Consider the following 17,699-nt stretch of genomic DNA (forward strand, 5'->3'; position numbering starts at 1 on the left):
TGCGATACGATTTTCCTTGCTAATTTCATCAAATGGTTGGTTCTGATCAAAACTGGAGCGACCAACGGGACGAGAACTACTTTCTTCGGCACCCGACATTGTCCGGATGTGGAAACTTCAAGCTTTGTAGTGTAAATTTAGAGACATTTTGAGTAAGGGATAGAATTTGAGGTGAGAAAAATAGTTGGATATGAATAAGTATTTATAGTGTAAAAAAATCAGCAAAAAACATTTATAGTCGTCGGTGTAATTCTAACCATTGTAAACATGTAATGTATTAGTTCTTCAAAAAGCAAATCAGCCAAAAGTATGTAATGACATTTATACTTTGTAGTCGTTGAGTATTTTATTACTTAGTTATTATATTATTAGTTATATTAGAGTAAAAAAAAAATCAAAGGAAATGAACGAATGGAGTTTGTGTTGTTTGTCCCACATCGCTTTTATTACAAAAGATAAGTAAGGTGGGAACATTATAAAAAGGGAAGTAAGGTAAGCGAATTCTATTCGCATAAGTGCAACAAAGTACAAACCCATAATTTTGGAGGCCTGATATTTAATTTGGCTACTAAGAATATTTAGGTTTTCATTTTCTGAACCGGTTGGACCGGTTTGGATTGGCAGTTGTCCAAAAAATGTACAGGTTTATTTTATGACCGGTTCAACTTTGGACTGTCTTAGGACCTGGACTGCCACGTATATCAATTTTAAGGACCGACTAAGGCTTGCAGTCCGGACTGTTAAAAAGACCGACCGGTCCAGGACTGGTTCAGTCCATATGCATTTTTTTGGACCGGTTCTTTTGCCCACCTCTAATCGACACTATAACAAGCGTACTGGGCTTTAAAAATAGATCCAAACAGACTTAAAACTAATGGGCTAATACCATACAACCACTGTAACAACTAAAAATGGGGGCCCTTTGGCATTTGGGGGCCCGGGACGATCGCCCAGCTTGCTCAGGCCCATGGGCCAGCCCTTAATAAAACCACATCTAATATGGATTTTTGTAATAACGGTATTACATTACCGTAGCGTATTGTGACTTTTTCTAGTATATATATATATATATATATATATATATATATATATATATATATATATATATATATATAGCTCCAAATGCTGAATTTTAAGAGGTACAAACCTTATTGCATTATTTACAATCATTTTATGCATTACAGTTTTAGTTTGGTCAACATGCTGAAAATATATATAAAAAAAAGATATGTATTGAATATGTCAAACTCGACCAAGTATTTAGCCAGTTGACTCGGTCCGTCTAACATCTTATACACGTTCTAAAGCATTTCCACTCTATTTCTCTCTCTATCAGCCTGGTGGTTCAATAAACCAAGAAGACGCTACCTAAAAATCAAACTCTACTGCCACCACTCACCGCCACTTTCACAGACTTCCTCAACCGCTGCCATTATCTACACTCCACAAATCACTGTGTCTACCGCCATCACCACCCTAGAGCCGATGGTTGCCACTGTCTCTCAAAATCGTATAGCCCTAAAGTCTATCTGCGACATCCCCATTTTCACGGCCAGAAAAGACCGATTATGTTTATGCTTTATAAAAATCAGAGTACTTCTTTTAATGAAAATGTTGCGGAATTTGTTCCCAGAAAAAAAAACATGATAATTACGTTATCAAAGCAGTTCCAAAGAAATGTAGTTTTATTCATTTTAAAACCTTGGGATGTCATCGTCAATATAGAAACATAAGCATAAACAAAACTTACATTTATTTACACTAGTGATCTACATCTCTTTTAAAACTCTCAGTGTAAAGTAGCTTCGTATCGTCACCTGTGATACAAATAAGTTGGAGTGGGTCAGGTTGGGAAACCTGGTGAGTACATAGGGATTTCAATCCCACAATGTTATATCATATATATAATTTAGAACACACAAAATATTCACTTTCCCCCATATATATAATCAACTCTTACCCTACCCCGTCAATCCTCACAACGAGACTATCCATACTCTCATACCTTAAATTTTACCTCTTACTTAACCCATACTCTCGGATCTAGTTCATGCTCTTGGATTAATAATTGTGCCTATTCCATACTCTCGGATTAGGAGCAAGTGTCGATGTGTAAATCCATACTCCCGGATTAATGATGAATAACTATGTCCTATCCATACTCTCGGACTAAGGACGTCTGGCTATGTCTTAATCCATACTCCCGGACTAATGACATTTGACTATGTCTAGTCCATGCTCCCGGATCAATGACATATATTAATGTTCTATTCTCGGAGTATAAGAAGATTCTACCCAATATTCCTCATAATTAATTTAGGTTTACTCTTTATCCTTAATTATTATATATAATCAGGTATGTTCTTTAACACGTATTTCAGGCAACATCAAATAATTCGCACATAAACATATATTTAATACTTCAATCAATACTTGTATTAAAATCATGTTCATGAAAGGGACTATGCACTCACTTGATTAGGTGGTGACTCGGCACTCGGACGACACTTCGTTACTCTTAAAATAATTTTCCTCGACAAAACCTAGTATCAATATCACTAGGGTTTAGTCTAACGTTAACCGCGACTAATTAATAGTCTAGCTATTATTAATATTATATAAGCGTTAACACAATACTTTTCACCCACTATATACAGACGAGGCCATACATGGAACACCGGAGGGCAGGATCATTTTGGAATATAAGCACTTCTGAATCCAGCAACCCAAGCGACCCTCCAAACCGGATCCCCCGTACCGCGAGTGGTTAAAAAGATATTATAACGACACTTATATAATTCATAATAATAGCCCAAATATTTATTATAAGGTCCTAATAACATTACTATATTGAAACATAAGCTATACTAAAGATAGGTTAGGCGTAGCTCACTTACAGCGAGTTTTTCTCAAAGCCGGGCTCCGCTGGAGCAGCGTTCCTGAGTCGGAAGGCTCTTTTTCTCGGAGCCGTCGGGCGCTCCAGGGCTTCCGCCTCGTGCTAGGGGGGTTTCGGGGGCTAGAGAGAGGTTCTAGAGAGAGAGGAAGAAGTAGGAAGGTGTGAGAATGAATGGAGGCCTCACCACTTATTTATAGGGGCTGGAGGAAGGTTCACGTCGTGATTTTTTGATATTCACGATGTGAGCCAGGCTGGCTACAGCCGGGTGCAGCCTGGTGCTGACACGTGGCATTGCACAAAGGGTGGAAATCAGCCGATTTTCAAAAATTCATAACTTTCGCATACGAGCTCCGTTTTCGACGTTCTCTTTTTCCACGCGTAGGTAAAAATATGATACACAACTTTCATTTAGACTCCGTCGGCTAATTCTCGACCGATCTTAAATTTAACAGTACGAGGAGATTAGACTGTTAAATGACCGCGACGAATTCGTAACTCCTTCATACGAACTCCGTTTCCGTCTGTCTTTTTACCGTTGAGTTCCTATTAATGAGATCTTCAACCTTCATTAAGTTCGCGTAGGCCAAAAACCGCTCGAACTAAAATTCGAGTTTCAGATCGTACACTGCTAAGCCGAAACTTCGAAAAATCATAACTTCCTCATACGAAGTCAGATTTGGGCGTTCTTTTTATGGATGCTCTCGGTTTAACGTATACTACAACTTTGGATTAGATTACTAAGGCCAAAAAGTGTTCTATCGTAAATTCATTATTTTACGTTTCCCGGTGCCGTGGCGGTTTTGCCGCGAAACTTCGACGAGCCATAACTTCTTCGTTATAACTCGGATTTCGGCGTTCTTTATATCTACGGAAACCTTGAGACATATTCTACAACTTGGTTAATATTATTTATTCTAAATAATATTTTTCCGAAAAGTCATTTTCTACACTTATTGCCTCTAAATTGTCTAGCCCGGATCTCCGGGCGTTACAATTATCTCCCCTTAGGATGATTACGTTCCGGAATCATCAACGAAACAGGGCTGTATAATGATTCCATACGTTCTCTTTTCATCCTAGGTAATAACCGTAACTTCTTGTTTCTTCGAATGAGTATCTAACTCTTGGACTCTTTGACTGCAAGCGGTGCTCGATCTTGCACTTGCTCCCTATCTCACGTTAGACTCCAAATTATGACCTTCAAGTCACAATCTTGATCCTCACTGGATACGAACTTAAGATAAGTTCTTTTATTACTACAATGGAACGATGTGTCATATTCTAATGACCTATCATCATATGTTGTAACGCTTAGACTCAGGTCTCTTAGAGTCTTCCATAACAGACTATACCTTCCTTCATGTTCTATTGTGATATAATCACATCTTAAAAGGTAGTCTTTCTAGCTACAAGCAACTATCGCGATACCTCTACTGATCGCTTTGATTGTCTTTCACTTCAATCTTTTAGCTTAAGTCAGATGCTACATCGGACTTGGTTCTCTGAACTATTTAACATACTTATCGTAGTCGGACTCAATTTGATATGACCGCTAGGGTCGGAATAACAATCATCTTCTTAGTCATTACTGAAACGATGGTAACGACATACTTGAATAAAACGGTATCAATTACCAGCTTCTTGGTAACCTTGTGACCTTCCCTGATCCAAGTGTGAGTCATGTGCTTCCGGTAGTATAGGCCTCTACTACCATTCACACCTACTCATACTCGTCCTAAGTATTGTCCCGTAATTTTCCAAGTCACCATACAAGAAAATCACATAACAACTTAACACATCAAATATCAAAACGAAGGTTTTATATTATTCCTTGAAATGATTACATAGGTGTTCAAGTTCACCCTAGACTATGCCTCTAACAGGCTACATCATACGATATTATGGCTACTGCATAACTCGATCTTCGGATATGAAGTCCTCATCCTTGATTCCTCGCGTTGTCGTCTGCTTCGTCAAGGATCATCTGAAATGCTCTTGCCTTTGGTTTTGGCGGCATATTCGGCTTTGTAGCTTCTTCTTTCCTTGGGCATTCTTGCTTGAAGTGTCCCTCTTCACCACACTTAAAGCAGACTTCTCTCTTGGTTGTGCATTCGCTGGCGTAATGACCAGTCTTCCTGCATTTAAAGCATGTCATCTATTTAGAGCATTTCCCTATGTGCTTCTTTCTGCACTTATCACACCATTGCGCTCCTTCTTCGAACTTCTTTGAACCAGAGTTCGAGAATTTTCTCTTCTCATCGGACCTTGAGGATCCTTCAAACTTCCTCTTCTCGCCAACCTCCATCTTGCCAGCGGCTCTTCCCTTGATCATATCTTTAACATACTTGGCAGCCCAGATAGTTGCCTCCAGAGTAGGTACCTGACGTACTGGCACCGCATACTCTCATGGAAGTCCCTTTGCGTACTTGTCAATTTTTGTCAGCTCGTCCGGGACAAGGCGCAAAGTAAACTCCATCTTGTCCATGAAGTTGTTGGTGTATTCATCGATGGTCATGCTTCCTTTCTTCAAGGTTAGGAATTGGTTCTCCAGCTCGAGCAGGTTTTGGGCTGAACAGTACTTACGTTTGAATTGCACCAAAAACTCTGCCCATGTCAGTTGCAGGGGCTCATTGGGGCTTAAAGTCTTCCCCAGGGTGTTCCACCAACGAACAGCACCTCCTCGGAACTGTCGCACTGCAAACGTGGTCTATAATTTGCCTCTGCAACCACACGTCATGAAAGACAACTCCATCTCCGAGATCCAATCCATAACTCCGATCGGATCTTCCTTTCCAGTGAAAGTCGATGGCTTGCAAGTCAGAAAATCTTTGTACTTGCATCCATTCTTCTCGACTCCGTCATCTTGATTAATTCTCCTAATCACCGGTGCATCGGCTTGACCAACGGTTCCACTGTAGTTCCCTTCCTCTGACTGCCCATCATTCAGTTCGGGCTGCTCAATAGGCATCGTAAGTTCCTCTCGATGTTGTTGAAGTAAACGTCTTGTTTCCTCCATTTGACGATCCAACATCATCTGGATCAACGCTTGCACTCCGACCATGGTGATTGGCTCAGGAGCGGCTACTACAACAGGTATTTGCTTAATCACTGGTGGTTGATTCCTGTTTCCATTCGCGTTCCTGGCTCCACTACGGGTTCTTTCCATTTCGATCTATTCACCAATTTAAACGTTCGGTGTGTAGCGACGAGAATTTAGATAAGAAAGATTTTATTTACGATCGACATGTAAATCTCCTTATCACTCCGAAAAGTTACATGCCAGTTTTAATACAGTAATTCAAACGTTTAGAAATCTGAGCACATAAAATTTTCAGATCCGGTCGGCGATAGACCATAGATCCGATCACATAATGCATATCACAAATCATTTAGCACATAAAAGCATGTTAGACATTTTCCCTAAAATAAGCTAGTGCTTGTGTCTATTCAGGTGTATTACCTAAATTTATTAGACACATTCCTCACAATCATCGCCTAGCATTCTAAGTTTAATTCTAGAAATAAATCTATATTCCTAGTTCCCTTAAACTAATGCTCTGATACCAACTGTGACATCCCCATTTTCACGGCCAGAAAAGACCGATTATGTTTATACTTTATAAAAATCAGAGTACTTCTTTTAATGAAAATGTTGCGGAATTTGTTCCCAGAAAAAAAAACATGATAATTACGTTATCAAAGCATTTCCAAAGAAATGTAGTTTTATTCATTTTAAAACCTTGGGATGTCATCGTCAATACAGAAACATAAGCATAAACAAAACTTACATTTATTTACACTAGTGGTCTACATCTCTTTTAAAACTCTCAGTGTAAAGTAGCTTCGTATCGTCACCTGTGATACAAATAAGTTGGAGTGGGTCAGGTTGGGAAACCTGGTGAGTACATAGGGATTTCAATCCCACAATGTTATATCATATATATATATATATATATATATATATATATATATATATATATATATATATAATTTAGAACACACAAAATATTCACTTTCCCCCATATATATAATCAACTCTTACCCCACCCCGTCAATCCTCACAACGAGACTATCCATACTCTCAGACCTTAAATTTTACCTCTTACTTAACCCATACTCTCGGATCTAGTTCATGCTCTTGGATTAATAATTGTGCCTATTCCATACTCTCGGATTAGGAGCAAGTGTCGATGTGTAAATCCATACTCCCGGATTAATGATGAATAACTATGTCCTATCCATACTCTCGGACTAAGGACGTCTGGCTATGTCTTAATCCATACTCACGGACTAATGACATTTGACTATGTCTAGTCCATACTCTCGGACTAGGGACAATGACTATGTCTAATCCATGCTCCCGGATCAATGACATATATTAATGTTCTATTCTCGGAGTATAAGAAAATTCTACCCAATATTCCTCATAATTAATTTAGGTTTACTCTTTATCCTTAATTATTATATATAATCAGGTATGTTCTTTAACACGTATTTCAGGCAACATCAAATAATTCGCACATAAACATATATTTAATACTTCAATCAATACTTGTATTAAAATCATGTTCATGAAAGGGACTATGCACTCACTTGATTAGGTGGTGACTCGGCACTCGGACGGCACTTCGTTACTCTTAAAATAATTTTCCTCGACAAAACCTAGTATCAATATCACTAGGGTTTAGTCTAACGTTAACCGCGACTAATTAATAGTCTAGCTATTATTACTATTATATAAGCGTTAACACAATACTTTTCACCCACTATATACAGACGAGGCCATACATGGAACATCGGAGGGCAGGATCATTTTGTCATATAAGCACTTCTGAATCCAGCAACCCAAGCGACCCTCCAAACCGGATCCCCCGTACCGCGAGTGGTTAAAAATATATTATAACGACACTTATATAATTCATAATAATAGCCCAAATATTTATTATAACGTCCTAATAACATTACTATATTGAAACATAAGCTATACTAAAGATAGGTTAGGCGTAGCTCACTTACAGCGAGTTTTTCTCAAAACCGGGCTCCGCTGGAGCAGCGTTTCCGAGCCGAAAGGCTCTTTTTCTCGGAGCCGTCGGGCGCTCCGGGGCTTCCGCCTCGTGCTAGAGTGGTTCCCTAGGCTTTTCGGGGGGTTTCGGGGGCTAGAGAGAGGTTCTAGAGAGAGAGGAAGAAGTAGGAAGGTGTGAGAATGAATGGAGGCCTCACCACTTATTTATAGGGGCTGGAAGAAGGTTCACGTTGTGAATTTTTGATATTCACATCGTGAGCCAGGCTGGCTACAGCCGGGCGCAGCCTGGTGCTGACACGTGGCATCGCACACAGGGTGGAAATCATCTGATTTTCAAAAATTCATAACTTTCGCATACGAGCTCCGTGTTCGACGTTCTTTTCTTCCACGCGTAGGTAAAAACAAGATCTACAACTTTCATTTAGACTCCGTCGGCTAATTCTCGACCGATCTTAAATCTAACAGTACGAGGAGATTAGACTGTTAAATGACCGCGAAGAATTCGTAACTCCTTCATACGGACTCCGTTTTCGTCTGTCTTTTTACTGTTGAGTTCCTATTAATGAGATCTTCAACTCTCATTAAGGTATCGTAGGCCAAAAACCGCTCGAACTAAAATTCGAGTTTCGGGTCGTACACTGCTAAGCCGAAACTTCGAAAAATCATAACTTCCTCATACGAAGTCAGATTTGGGCGTTCTTTTTATGGACGCTCCCGGTTTAACGTATACTACAACTTTGGTTTAGATTACTAAGGCTAAAAAGTCTTCTATCGTAAATTCATTATTTTATGTTTCCCGGTGCCGTGCCGGTTTTGCCGCGAAACTTCGACTGGCCATAACTTCTTCGTTATAACTCGGATTTCGGCATTCTTTATATCTACGGAAACCTTGAGACATATTCTACAAATTGGTTAATATTATTTATTCTAAATAATATTTTTCCGAAAAGTCATTTTCGACACTTATTGCCTCTAAATTGTCTAGCCCGGATCTACGGGCGTTACACTATCACCCCTTCATCGGTTCTTTCCGGTGGTCTCCCTATCTATGATCCCCACCGTGATCTCTCCAGGCCGCCTTCACCCATAGATCCTTTCGATCCCAACACACCTCTCCGATGCAATACCCGCTCTTATATTTCACAATATTTCCGATGCAAAACCGCTTCATCTCTATCGATCTATCTATTTCGATGTGAACCCCAAGCACTTCCTTTTGCCATCTTCTTTGTCTATCTCTTCCAAATTCAATCCAAAAACCTTAAAGTAGCCGCCAAATAACACCGCCTTCAACCATTATTTCAATCATTCTGACTTTAAACCATCAACCGTTACTTTCCCTCACAAGCTACCTTCACCAATATTTTCGCACCAACACCTTCACGATACACTAGAAGCCATATCATCCGCCTCCCTAAGTTGTTCACCACAACTAGATATCATCACATACCACCTCTCACCCCTGAATAAGTGTTGTTGTCGTAGTATGCCTCTCAAAGTCATAATCCTTGGCGACAACAGGTTTGTCTATCTAACTCCATGATTTTCCATATATGTAATGTAATTAATATTGTAATCACTGATTTGAGGTCAATTATGATGTTTTCTGGTGTTTATTGAATGATTACATGGTTGGAAAGACATATTCAATTATCCAGTATCCTTAATTTGTGTAACATCCCAAAAATACAGGCCAAAAATTTCATTTTTAAATACATTATTATAAAACCAACAGTATAAGAAAACATCCATAATATCATGTCATGTCAAAACCAAAGTAGAAATAATCAAAACATGTTATCGTGAAACAATATCAGAGTGTAATCCTAAAGATCTCGTGTGCGGAAAACCATAGTGTGATGCGCTGCGATCAAGCCGGCTCCTTTCCTTTAAAACGAGTACCTGAAACCAAAACTGTAATCCGTAAGCACGAAGCTTAGCGAGTTCCCCCATCATACAACATACCATACAAACACATATAACATACATACTGTCAGGCATATCTGGGTGCCCGACCTACCCCTTCGGCCCTCTCGACCGGTGACCTTGCCTAGCATATCTGGGTGTTGGCCTACCCCTTCGGTCCTCTCGACCGGTGACTGCCTAGCATATCTGGGTGCTGGCCTACCCCTTTGGTCCTGTCGACCGGTAACCGGGGACTATTTCACCCCCTACTACTACCACATAATATCATATCACATATATCATAATCTGGCTAGCATGGCTGGGTACTAAACTACCCCTTCGGTCCTATCGACCGGTAACCGGGGACTATTTCACCCCTACTACCACTATCACATAACATCATAACATACTAGCACATAAACATATCAGGTAGTAGCAAACCTAGATGAATATCACAAAGACAATCATCTAACATAAAACTCCTACTGGTGGGCCGGCATTATGGCCGTAGACCCACCGCTACTGTAAGGTAACTCACCTCACACTGCTGAAGTCCCGTATATACAATCCCACATTGCTGAAGTCCTGCAGACCGAACCCCAGCTGCTGGATGACAGATTCGCGAACTGTCAACACCAAAATAACACCCAATTAATAATTAGGTTCCACTACATAACCATGAGTCCATGCTTGGGGGTAAAAGGCTACTCTACCCCTAACTTGGCTTGATTCAAGCCCGAGGCCCAATCCAAAGGCCCAAAAGTCCAACTATGGCTCAAAGCCCAACATATGGCCCAATTTTCCAAATTGGGCCCAGGCCTATACATGGTCTTATTCTAAGGTCCAACATCATATAATCATTAAGGCCCAAACTATGGCTCATCTATGGCCTAATTTTCCAAATTGAGCCCAAACCCCTTACACTGGCCTTACCCTAGGCCCATTAAATTATTTTAGCCCAATTGTTTGTTATTGGATGACCCATTATTGTCCCAATCATCAAAGCCCAATAGAAAGGCCCAACAATAAACCCAAGTGAAATTAGGGTTTCACATATAATGATAATTAGGGTTAAGCTTCCTACTTAACCCATTAAGGACTCAATCCATTAAGGACTTAATCCGTTAAGTCCATGATTGCCTTAAGTTAGTTTGCCAATGATTATTATTTAATATCTCAAGGTATCAAATAATTCCTTCCCCAAATTAGGGTTTTATTGGCATTAGGGTTTTCCAAACCCTAATTAGGGTTTCCAACCCAAATACTAGCCTATTTATCAATTTGTTGGGCTTTTAGGTCAATTAGGGTTTTATTGGGCCAATTAGGGTCCATTAGAATATCATTAAGCCCATTAGGGTTTGCATTGGGTCAATTTGAGTCAATTAGACCCATTAGGGCTTTCACTAAGCCCATTAGGCTTCATTCGGCCCATTAGGGTTTCAAACACCCCAAACGAATCGATCACAACGAGATAAAAAGCACACCGCCACCCGACACGGCGGCCGGTGGCGGCAGGAGGCGGCAGCCACCACCTTACGGTGGTGGTTAGGGTTTCATTTCATTATTCCAATTTCTAATTACATTTTACAATGCTAATCTCAACTAAACACACACAATCACTAAGACACACACAATCACTAAGACACACACGGTGGTTCATGTCGGCAGCAGCCACCATGGCCGGCTGCCATGGTGGTTGTTCTCGGTTTTAGACCAAACAACATGCCTATATCGAACAGTGACAGGAGAACGCGCATACATGCGACTTGCCGACAGAGATGTACATGGCAGCCCCCCCCCCCCCCCCCTTGGAGTGATGGGTGTTGACCGGAGTGGCTAGAATGAGCCGCATGGGCAGCGGTGGACGTTCCAGCTGAAGCATTGCACGGAGGAATGGAGAGAAGGGTTGTGATGGAGAGCGTTAGCAGCAGCAGCATAAGGATTCCCGTTCATCATCCTCGTCGTCGCCGGTAGCGAGAGGAATGGCGGCGCTGAATGACATCCAATCCCGGCGGCAGCCTAGAACGGAACGGGATCGTCTGGCGGTTTTGCTCGATCGGGAACGAGAAGGGTGGTGCGGTTGCAGGTTGACGAACGGCAGGAGGAGAGATCCGGAATGATGGTGGCGCCGGTGAGGGGGCATAAGAGTGGAGAGAAGTGACGGCTGGAGGGTTTTGTCTTAGGGTTAGGGTTTCATAACCCTTTATACCCGATACCTCTTAAACATTTTGCCATAATGACATAATCGGCCCCTCCCCATAGAATCTTCTTTAAAATTCAGCCCCAATTTTACCATTTAAACCCTACCCTCTAAAACCTTTACAGTTTAGGTACAAAATTTACCAAACAGCCCCCAATATCTTAATCATGACATATTCAGCCCTTCCACATCATTTCCTTTTAAATTAAATCCAAATAATTACCACGGAGCCCTTGTCTTCATAAATATTTACAAACTGAGTCCGGAACTCACACTTTTAACCCCTGACTTCTAAAACTGTGATAATTAGCCCCTCGAGACCATCCTTTGATATACAATTATTTATTTTAGGGCTACCATTTGTTCATTAATTAATTTATTTATCTAATAAATAAACAGGGTGTTACAATTTGCAGGTCATTTTAGTTCATCCCGGTACCCGAAGTTTACTCCAAAATTTTTGAAATGGAATCGAGATCGTTCAGCTTTTTGACATCGTTGAAGCTTAGGGTGTGTGCTGTTTTGGGTTTTTCATTTTCATCTGGGCTAAAGTTTGTATATGAGTGTTGTGAGCCAAATTTGGTTTAAATTTTTCCTGGAACAATTGTAAGATTTTTTTTCATGTCAAATCTTTCTTCCAAAAGGATGTCCAACTGGGGGTAGAATTGTCTGTTTTTCTTCGTATTTTTGTTTGCTTTTGGATTTGGATTTTCCAATATGAAAAAGAATGTTACGTAGTGTATTAACATAATTTATTGGTTCAGTCTTATTAAAGCTCACGGGTCCTAATAAGTTGATATTTATATGGAAGTGTCATGTTGGCTGTCAACGTTTGACTAATTAAATCCATTGTTTGGTTGTTGGCGACATGCATTCATTGAATTCATGGTAGTAGATGTTAGGAACCGGACCGGGTACACGCAGCGGAAACACACTATCACACACTCACAAACTCACGAAAATAAAGCAAGAAGAACACAAGGATTTTACGTGGTTCGGATTCGGTGCAAATCCTACATCCACGGGCTGCAACTAGAGAATTTTATTAAAACTCACAAGATTACAATTGGCTTGACACTCTACACTTGATGTTCTCTCAAGTTTTGCACACAAAATATGCAAAACATACATGCATATATATAGGTATATTTGTGAGCCGCAATATGCACAAGATTGCCGCAAAGATTGACTTTGAAAATTTTGCCATTCACATTAGCCGTCCAACAAATATTAAATAATTGTCCACCGACCATTTGAATATTTAATTCAAACGTTTGCCGACAACAATTGAATAATTCAATTGTTAAATGTAATGTTACATTTATGGCCCTTGAACTCTTAGGAACTTGTCAATTTGTTCAAGACTCCATAAATCTTAACAATCTCCCACTTGGAGGCTTGAACAACATGGTCCGTCTCTGTCATCCAACTCCAGTAATCTTAAAACAACCAAGTCCTTCAAGCTTCCAGTTCCAAAGAACAAGCTAAAACTTAGTCTGATTTCTCTAATTGCAGCCGCCCCTCATCTTCAAGTACTAGAAGGGCCAGTTGAAGCTCCCACTAGCTCCAACTCAGTCATGGCTAATCCCACCACCGACTCATCCTCTGTCTCAACCGGTTTGGACACTCCACCAGATCCAGAGATACACCGAGGACCACTAACACTCTCCAAACTTTGCAAACTTCCAACAAGAGAGAATTTTCCAGTCTTAGTCTTCAAAACCCAACGGCTCTTTGTAACTGTACCCGGAACACACCCCGTGCTCCCACTGTCACAGAATCCCCTGAATGGTTTAGAATTTCCGACTCGTTCAGCTAACATCCCCTTGGCTCCAGAATTCATGTTTGCAAAATGAACTCTCTTAGCAGTAGATTTAGCGAACCAGATTTTGTTTTGCTTAATCGGGATGGTCATACTTCCCTCAGCAGGTACCTCAACCATATACAATGACCCACGCTTCATACCTTGAGCAATCACCGAATTACCATTGACCACCATCCATTTACCACCACCAAACCTTACTTCCAGTCCTTGTTTATCCAGCTGACCAACATAAATCAATTTTTTCTTCAGCTCCGGAATAACCCTGACATTCTTCAGGCTCCATGTAGTTCCCAATGAAGTAACTAGATCAATATCTCCCATGCCCGTTACTTGAAGCATCTCGTCATTTGCTAACCGTACCTTTCCAAAATCTCCTTTTTTTAGATTCACCATCGTTTCCCCGTTGTCCATGGCGTGAAACGAAGCCCCTGAATCCATGACCCAAGAGTCCACAGAACTTTCCATATTTAGTATCAGTGCATCATCCTCAGACACACTCTCAGCACCAGCAATGTTTAATTCTTTCTTTGGACATTGACTCTTAACATGTCCCACCTCTTGGCAGTTCCAGCATTTCACATTCTTCAAAGTTCTAGAAGAACTTTTTCCCCGACTCCCACTGCTCCTGCTATTCCCTCTACCTCTTCCGACATTTAATAAATCAGAAGAAGAAGATCCACCTTGATTCTTGCGTCTGATATCTTCGCCAAGAACCAAATCTCTAACCCCTTCAAAAGTCATACCACTGGTCCCCACGGAACTCGTAACAGCAGTAACTGTTCCGGACCAGCTATCAGGTAGAGAAGCTAGTAGCAGTGATGCTTGAGTCTCGTTATCAAATTTAATTCCCACAGATGATAATCTGGACAGAATTGAATTTAGATTGTTAATGTGAACCGTAACTGAGCCTTCCTCATTCATCCTTGTAGTGAACAACTCCTTCATCAAGAACACCTTGTTAGCCGCCGATGGTTTCTCATACATATTTGACAGAGCCTCCATCATACCATGCGTCGTGGTTTCATTCATGATGTTGAAAGCAACGCTCTTCGTCAACGACAATGTAATAACCGCCTTGGCTTTCTTGTCCTTTGAGTTCCACGCATCTTCAAAAGCTTTTTCCATTTTCTCCGGTTTGTCTCTGAGTACCATGTCCAAGTCTTTCTGACATAGCAATGCTTCTAATTGCATTTTCCACCAGCTAAAATCAGAACCGTTGAACTTTTCGATTACAACCTTGTCTTCAGCCATTACGACAGACAAGATACAAATCAGGTACACTCGTGCGTGATAAAAAAATGATTGTACCCTCCAAACCTCGCTAATCTGGCTCTGATACCAGTTGTTAGGAACCAGACCGGGTACACGCAGCGGAAACACACTATCACACACACACACAAACTCACGAAAATAAAGCAAGAAGAACACAAGGATTTTACGTGGTTCGGATTCGGTGCAAATCCTACATCCACGGGCTGCAACTAGAGAATTTTATTAAAACTCACAAGATTACAATTGGCTTGACACTCTACACTTGATGTTCTCTCAAGTTTTGCACACAAAATATGCAAAACATACATGCATATATATAGGTATATTTGTGAGCCGCAATATGCACAGGATTGCAGCAAAGATTGACTTTGAAAATTTTGCCATTCACATTAGTCGTCCAACAAATATTAAATAATTGTCCACCGACCATTTGAATATTTAATTCAAACGTTTGCCGACAACAATTGAATAATTCAATTGTTAAATGTAATGTTACATTTATGGCCCTTGAACTCTTAGGAACTTGTCAATTTGTTCAAGACTCCATAAATCTTAACACTAGATTTAGGATTTAGGTCCACCACTCGCCCCTCCTTCTCTATCTTTAAACTAGAATTCAATAACGTTTTCATATGCAGGCTGCCATAGCCAGTTCTCAAAATCTTGAAGATAGAGCAAGGTTTGTGATTTATTGTCTAACTTTAAAATATGTTTCAAGAAAAGTTTCTCTAACTATTACCTACCGATTTTCGTTGCTTGGTATGATGATTTGATCAGGCTTTGAAAATATTGGAAATTCCAATAACACTCCAGAGATGATATGGCTACAGGTGGTGATGAAGTTGCAACTTAAAGGTTTACTCTTTATGTTATCAATGGGATGGGGTTGCTGATTTAGATCTATATATACACACATACACAACATCACATCCTGAATTGATGGTGTTTCCAGTTTTATGTGAAAATTGTTGTTTTTTACAGGTTGCATGTTCTTCGTTCATGAAACCTACCCATTTTCACTTGATCATGAGCTTTTTTTTTTGTCTAAGATGGGAATATTTAATATATGCCAAAATGAAGAAATCATAAACCAAAGTGCTTTATGTGTTTAATGTCCTTGTTTATTCCTTCTAAGATTACGAGCTATCGATAAATAACTATGTAAGAAGTGATTTTGGATCTTGGTCACTTAATTTTGCAGTTATTGAGGTATGGTCTATCCCATATTTTTTACAACTTTAAACAATTTGCTTTTATCATTTTAGTGCCTGAATAGTTCTGAGTTCATATATATATATATATATATATATATATATATATATATATATATATATATATATATATATATATATATATATATATATATATATATATATATATATTACAGTCCATATCTATAAACTTAATTTGTTGTTGATATGACTACATTGTAGGTGTACCTAAGTACGAAACTTGCATCGACTCAAGCTTCAAAAAAAATGACAAGTTGGTAAATGGAATCTGAAAAAACAAATGGAAGTTAATGCTTTGATTGATATTGCTGTATATAAATAGTTCAAAGCATGGTTTGTACATAAAACCATGAGTATAAACTTTAGGCCACCATGGTTTTGTCTTTGTGTGTATGCTGACTTTGCGTTGTGTTTATGGTTTGTGTGCGTTTTGTTTGATTAAATAAATATGCATATATGGTATGTTAAAACCCAAGCTCCTTGTGAAATCTTTTGAATTTTGACCATTTTGTCCCTAATGGTTGTCTTCTGGTGTTCTTTCTAACATTGTAGTTTAGAAAATTTCATATTTTTAATATTCTTATATTTCTAACTTCTAGCTATTAAAAATGATGTTTTTATACCACACTTATATATATATATATATATATATATATATATATATATATATATATATATATATATATATATATTATGTTAGTAGGATAAAATTTGTTAACTTTCATGACTTTAATAAAAAATATTGTGTTAAACATACAACGAAAAATATGATTGCTATAATACAAATTAGTAGTCTTGCTATTTATTATTGAGCTAAATATGGAAAAACAAAAAATTAGCATAAAGCAATTTTCATTTATTATTAAGCTAAATTTGGAATAGCAAAAATTAGCATAAATCAATTTTAAAGTTGATCAATAGCCAAACTAGATAAAATCTTACGTTACCTGTAACGTTTTTTTATAACTTAAATTAGATTAAATTAAAAAATAAATGAAAATTTATGAGGGTTAACAAATATGAAAAATATTTATTTTAATTTAACTAATAATTTACATAATGGGCTATATGTTTTGTGAATTGAGATAAAATACAAAGTTAAATACTGTTTTCAAATATTTCATGTTGGTTTTATGTTATTTTTTCTTATTAAAGTGTTGTACTTTGAAAGTACAATGTTAGGTTAGAAGATAACTGTATTGTATGAATATGTACATAACTAGAAACAATCCATTGAAATGAACTGTACAATACAAATCACTTCATTAAAAGGCCGCAAGGAACTAGCTCGCACCTAAAGGAAACTAATCGCCTTTAGAAACTCATTGTGAAAAAACTATTCGCAC

At 38.9% G+C, this 17,699-nt stretch overlaps 1 long non-coding RNA gene across 1 annotated transcript; it reads left to right on the forward strand.

Moving 5' to 3' along the window:
- The first annotated feature begins 12,812 nt into the window (after window positions 1-12,812).
- LOC145107866 (uncharacterized) lies at window positions 12,813-16,157 on the forward strand. The gene is made up of 4 exons (XR_013708007.1): window positions 12,813-12,912; window positions 15,760-15,800; window positions 15,899-15,976; window positions 16,103-16,157. It is a non-coding gene; the product is annotated as an uncharacterized LOC145107866 (long non-coding RNA).
- The last annotated feature ends 1,542 nt before the right edge of the window (window positions 16,158-17,699 follow it).

Source organism: Lactuca virosa, chromosome 1, assembly GCF_052849685.1.
Source record: "Lactuca virosa cultivar CGN04683 chromosome 1, Lactuca_virosa_CGN04683_v6, whole genome shotgun sequence".
In the NCBI taxonomy this organism is placed as follows: Eukaryota; Viridiplantae; Streptophyta; class Magnoliopsida; order Asterales; family Asteraceae; genus Lactuca; species Lactuca virosa.